This window comes from Galeopterus variegatus, unplaced genomic scaffold (assembly GCF_000696425.1).
Source record: "Galeopterus variegatus unplaced genomic scaffold, G_variegatus-3.0.2 Scaffold7662, whole genome shotgun sequence".
Classification (NCBI taxonomy): domain Eukaryota; kingdom Metazoa; phylum Chordata; class Mammalia; order Dermoptera; family Cynocephalidae; genus Galeopterus; species Galeopterus variegatus.
In genome coordinates this window covers 58,833-65,492 of record NW_007733773.1, presented here as the reverse complement: position 1 = coordinate 65,492, position 6,660 = coordinate 58,833, and the positions used below count along the sequence as shown (strand labels likewise).

Sequence of the window (6,660 nt, the reverse complement as noted above, 5' to 3'; positions counted from 1 at the left end):
CCTCGCTCAGCCAGTGAGCGGGAACCGGTCTGTATGTGGGATCTGAACCCTTGGGCGGGAGCGCCGCCGCGCTTCCCAAGCGGCGCACTATCCAGTGCGCTACCGGGCCGGCCCCAGATGCATAGTTTGTGAATATTTTTTCCCATTCTTTAGGTTGTCTTTTTGCTCTGTTAATTGTTTCCTTTGCTGTGCAGAAGCTTTTAAATTTGATATAATCCCATTTGTTTATTTCTTCTTTTGTTGCTTGTGTTTTTGTGTCTTATTCATAAAGTCTTTGCCCAGTCCCACTTCCTGAAGTGTTTTCCTTATGTTTTCTTTTAGCAGTTTTAATTTCAGATCTTATATTTAACCCATTTTGAATTGATTTTGGTATATGGTAAGAGGTACGGGTCTAGTTTCATTCTTCTACATATGGATGTCCAGTTTTCCCAGGACTACTTATTGAAAAGGCAGTTTTTAAAAATTTGTTGAGACTTGATCTGTGACCTAACATGTGGTCTATCCAGGAGAATGTTGCATGTGCTGATAAGAAGAATGTATATTCTGTGGTTGTTGGATGAAATGTTCTGTAGATATCTTCAATGCAGTGTGTGTATTCTAGGCAGCTCTGAGTTTGCAAGGGCTGTGGAATCCTCCCGCAAAAGGAATGTAGGCCTCTGCATTGAGGATGGGGGTTGATGTGGGCCCTCTGCTTATCTTTTATGCACAAGGCAAAGTCCTTCGTGTGCTGATCCCAGTGGCAGAGACTTTGTGTCTGAGGCCATGTGCCTCTCTCTCCTCCGTATGCTCCATCGTAGGCTTTCATAGCCTGCAGGGATCTCACCAGTCTCCTGCTGAACTCCTGTGTACTCCCACAGATGCTCCTGTTGATACTTAGCTGTCTGTTAGTTGGTCTGGTCCTTTTCTGTGAGAGGGACATACCCCAGGCACCTCTAGTCAGCCGTCGTGCCCTGCCTCTGATCTCTTTTTCTTTTTTAAACATGAAATACCATGATCTGTCCCCTAATGACCTCTCTAACACTCTTGTCACACCTTGTCTTATGCCCAAGAGACTGAATATACCAATGGACAATGACTAGACCATATATAAAAATAGAACTTTGACCCACAACCTGCAGCAACCTGCCCAGGAAAGCATCCCCTTATCTACAATAAGCAGCCCAGGAAGTCAGCCTACTATAAACCAGACTTGCAAGAAGCCAGATCACTTTCTCTACTGACAATCCGGGAAACTGAACAATTAACTTCTGTAACAGCCGATCTAAAATGGCCAGAACCTGATTAACGACTGACAGCATCCCTAATTTTTGTTTCTGCTTCCAACTTAGCACCAACCAGAGGAAGCCAAATATGAACCCCTAACTAATCACATAGCACACCCCTCTTCTACTTAGCTGGTTACAGCTTCCCCATGCCAACAGCCTACAATCAGAGCATCACTGAAGTCTTCCCTTTTTTTCCACTGTGAAGCTTTCCCACTCCTGCCTGCCTTTGAGTCTCTCCCAGAATGCAGGTGGCTGTGGCTGGCTCCCTTGCTATAGCAAGCTCAGAATAAATAGCCTTTGCTTTGCTCGTTTGGTTGGTCTTGGTTTATTTCCACACTGACTTTCCAGGCTTTGTTGGGCTTTTTTGGTCTACACCTGTCGGCATTTCTAGGTTGTTCATTACATCAGCTCCAAGTCTGGGATATATAAGGCTCAAGAAAAGAGTCTAGCAAACTCACCACTGTGCCATTCCTTGGGTACCAAGGTCCCTCTCTGACCTACCTTTTTCTTTCCACTTTTTGGGACCTGCTTATGTATAATATGCAGAGTTTTTAGTTGTACTTAGTAGGAGAAATAGGAAAAAGTACAACTACTCCATCTTTTTGATTGAAGTGGGAGTTCTTAGGTGTCTTTTTCTTTTTTAAACAGGAAATACCATGGTCTGTCCCTCGCTGACCTCTCTGTCACAGCCTGCTTCATGCCTCATGCTCAGACAACAGAGTTACCTGTAAAACAGCCCTGCCATCATTCATGCTGGTCATTTGCCCACACTACTACTAATAAAAATACATACAGTGCTTATTATGTGCCAGGCTCTGTCCTAGCACTTCATATACACTAATTTTGAATTAAGTACTGTTATTATAGAGATGAAGAAAACAATGCCCCCAAAAGATGAACTAATTCACTTATAGTCACCCAGCGGGTTAGCTGCACAGCCTGGATCTGGACCCAGGCAGTGTGGCTCTGAGGTTGTATCCCAAACAGCCCCCCTCTGCTGCCTCCCTGCTAGATCCATTGCCTAACTTGAATGTGTATCAGAATCCCCCGGGGGCTTGAAAACGCAGGATGCAGGGCCCCACACTTAGAAATCCTGATTTGGTAGGTCTGGTGTGGGGACTGAGAATCTGCATTTCTAACAAGTTCCCAGGTGATGCGAATGCTATTTTCTGGAGACCACACTTTGGGAACCAATTACCCTTTCCATCCTCTCCTTCACCCCAATTTGCTCTTCTAATTGTTACAAAGCCTTTTAGATTCAGCACGGGTCTTAGCTCGTGTGACCTGATGTGACCTATCTCCTTCTCCCACTCTTAGGTGTTCCTCTCAAGCTTCCTTAGCAGTCTCTGTATATTTCAGTCAGTGCAGTTGCCACATTGTAAGGAAATTATCTGTTTATATGTCTCATTTCCATCCTCTGTCCCCCTTGAGGGCAGAGAGGTCAGTGCAGAACCAAGTATAAATTATTTGTTTTTATAGACTCACATGGGGTGACTGCTGAAAAGGAGATTTCTGGGCCCAGATCCCTGAGTTTTTCAATCAGCAGATCTTGGGCAGGGCCCAAGAATCTACACTTTAAACAAACAGCTTACATGATTCTAATGCAGTTGGTCAACTTGGATAAATTGCCCTAGAACTTTGCATTAAGTTTGGTCCTAAATAAGTGCTCAATAATTATTTATTAATTGGATTTATTGAACTTAACATTGAAATGAAATAATAACCCTTTATCTCCTTTTCTACACTCTCTCCTTACCCTCTCCCAACCTCCACGATGGCAATTTTTTGTACCGTTTCCTCTAAAACCTAGTGCTCTCTTCCCTTGCCCCAAATTCTTTCTTTCTTTTCCTCTCCAATCAGAACTTTCATTCACATGTAACATAATAGAAAAAGTATATTTGGTTGTTAGTCCTGGTTCCTCGCACAGAGTTCCTAAAACCTTTGTAATTTCCTGTGTGATATTGAAGTAATGCCCTCTTTCTAAGAGCAGGACCGATGCCACTAAAGATAACCCCTCTATTGTGTAAAAGTTAGGCTGGAAAGTGGGGGTGGGATGGGAGGAGCTCTGCTAACTGCAAAATTATCTCATGTACTGTTGGCTTGCTTGCATTGGCTAATACCTTTTGGCGCGGTGATCGGGCGACTGAGTTGCCGTGCTTGCAGCTTTAAAAACCGAGAACAAAGATGGTTTGGCACCGCACCTTGAATTGGCTGGTGTGGTCCCAGCTGCTGGAAATAAAAATCTTTTTTCTCTTTTTCTATATCGGTCTCCAAGGGCGTTTTTTCTCCCGACGCCTATAACAATGGGGTTATAGAATTGTCTTATACAGAGCTCCTGAATCCCTTGAAATTTCTTGGGTGATAGGAGCATCTTTTGTCCTACTGAGGTGACTCTTGGTGGTCTTCTGTATAGCTTCAGGATGGGGGCTGGCAACCAGAGACACTAAGCCTTGATAAGAAGCTTGAAACTTTCAGTCCCAACCTTCCTCTGGAAAGTGGGATGGGGCAAGAGATTGAGTTAGGAATCAATCACGCCTATGGGATGAAGCCTCTGTAAGAATACCCAAAACAGTGGGTTTAGGGAGCTTCTGGGTTGGTGAATGCATTCATGTGTCTGGAAGTTGGCACACCCCAACTCCATGGTGACAGAGGCTTCTGCACTGGGGACACTTCTGGACCTCACCACTATGTACCTCTTCATCTGGCTGCTTGTTTGTATGCTTTGTAACATCCCTTACATTAAACTGGTAAAAGTAAGTAAATATTTCCCTGAGTTCTGTGAGCTGTTCTAGCAAATTACCAAACCTGAGAAGGAGGTAATGGAAACTCTGATTTATAGCTAGTTGGTCAGAAGTACAGGTGGCCTGGACTTGTACCTGGCATCTTTACCACATGGCCAGGGGCCCTTTTTGGGGGCTGAGTCCTTAAAGTGTTTGGTCCAGGCTGGATACTTTTGTGTGCTCCTACTACCATGCCTACTGCTATCATCTATACACTGGCATTTCCCAAATCTGTCTCATCAGTACCAACTATCTCTTGAGCTTCAGGGCCATATTTTCATAATTTTACTGAGCACATACACCTGTATGTCCACAGATACTTCATGTTCAATATTCCTTAAAGTTATTTTCTCAATCTTGATGAATATTTTACCATTAACCTAGTTATGAAAGCCAGAATTCCAAGAATCATCTTTGACTCCTTCCTTCCCTAGTCTCCATCCTATTGATTCTCCTTCGAATCTCTAGGTTATGCCCTTTTTCTCTTAATCTAATCTATATTTCCATGACTGAATTCCACCTCTGTCTTATCTCATGGATACCCTCCCCTTCTCCTATATTGCTGTCAGTGTTATTTATTTATTTTTTTTTGTCTTTTGTCTTTTTCCGTGTCCGGCAACGGATCGCAACCCTCAGTGTTGCCCCCGCACCGGACCGGGGACCGGCAACGGGATCGCAACCCTTGGTGTTGCTCCTGCGCCTCGCTCAGCCAGTGAGCGGGAACCGGTCTGTATGTGGGATCCGAACCCTCGGGCGGGAGCGCCGCCACGCTTCCCAAGCGGCGCACTATCCAGTGCGCCACCGGGCCGGCCCACTGTCAGTGTTATTTTTATAAAACAGTTTGATCATGTCATTTGCAACCCCTCCCTCTGTCTTTAAACCTTTGAAGCCTCTCCATTGCCAATAGGATAAACTTCATATTATTCAGTATGGTTTACAAAGCCCTCTAGGATCTATGACTTAACCACTTAACCAGCATCATCTTCTATTTTACATGTTTCACTACATGATTTATCTATGCTGATCATTTTTCACTTTCGTTAACATTGGACATCATTTAGTACTTGGTATCCTTGCATATGCTGTTCTTTCTAAAAGCAGAATACTTACAAATGCTATTCACTTTGAAGAAGCAGGTAACTGCTGCCATCCTCCTTTTATCTTTTTTTCTGGAGGAGGTGGAATTTGTGCAGCATCTGGAGTGAAGGCTCCTGGGGCTTTTCACATTATTACACAGCCGAAGGACCCCCAGAGTCCCTTGGGGCCACTATCAGAGACTAGCCTTAATGCCCCCTGATAAGACCCAGTCCAATCATTTCTTGGGTTCAGGGTGGCAATGGTAAAGGGATTGTATTTGAATCCACCTTCTTCGATTTCCTACCATTCTTTTTTAAAAAGCTTATGTAAAGTTTAATCAGGCAAGTTAATGAAAATAGCAAAATTTTTGAGTTAGTGTATAGCAGCAGAAATTTGATTTTTGTTGCAAACACTACAGTATTTGGTGTTTTCATTATTGAATAGCTAAGCTGCAGAAATGACAGTTGTGTTAAATTTTAATCCATACAGGTCATATTCCATAAACTTTTAGCAGATTTCTATGGCATCCTCTAATAAAGTTTCATCACTAGTTTTTCCATGGTTAATTGGAAATTGTTTGCACACATCTAATTCATACAGAAATACATGAATTAATACAATAAAATGAAGATCTACTTTTTCATCTGTATTTGGTATCTCAGTCTGACCTTCATGGGCACTGGTTTTATGAACAACTTGGACAGTGCCATAGTTCTCCAGGTATCTGGCTCATTCTACAGGGCTCATTCACACTGATTCCTCTGGGAATTTTTTCAAGGTTGATCCATATTCAAAGTGCATCTTGTTTTTATTGTTTGCAGCAGCCTGGATCAGTCCAATTACTCCACAGGCATTTCTGATTGTTTGCTTCATGATATACTAATGATGTAACATCCTGTCCCTGAGGTTTTATTTTTCCCTCTTCGATACCGAATAGTTCATACTTTTCTGTAACAAGGAAGAGAAGTAACACTGCACAGACTGGTCTTGGTACCATGCTGTGGAGTTCAGGATCCATTCCATATATGTCAGCAAATTGCCAGTAAGCATGCACACCTGAGTGTTGGAGAAACTGGTTGGTGACCTCAGGATTTGGTCCCAGTGGCAGCCAGTCATGCCAATCCTCCATAGCCGCTCTGCCCGGCCCCTCTGTAGCTCTTTGTCTCCTAAAATTCTGATCGTTGTCATATGAGCCTCATTTGTCAAATTGGGATGATATTATCTACTGTGCAGGAGTTTTGGAGCAATACGTGGGAAGATATATGTGATAACTTCTTATAAGCTGTAATAGTACAACTATTGGTTATTATTAATTTACACTTTTTTCCTTTTCCTCTTTCCAAATGTCTCTTCTTCCTTTCTTACTTTCCTCTTCACTTTTCTGTACCTTTCCTTTTCTCTTCCTATATTTGTCATATATATTTTCTTCTTTTTTCCCTAGAACTGGTAGCCATACTCATAAGAAATTTTAGTCCCACTGATGCTCCTTAGGTTCTGACCCTTCAACTTTCATGAAGTGCCACTAAGCCATCCCATGA

At 42.9% G+C, this 6,660-nt stretch overlaps 1 pseudogene; it reads right to left on the bottom strand.

Annotated features, from left to right (window-relative positions):
- Window positions 1–5,566: 5,566 nt before the first annotated feature.
- On the bottom strand, window positions 5,567–6,227 carry LOC103607730 (annotated as a pseudogene).
- Window positions 6,228–6,660: the final 433 nt, after the last annotated feature.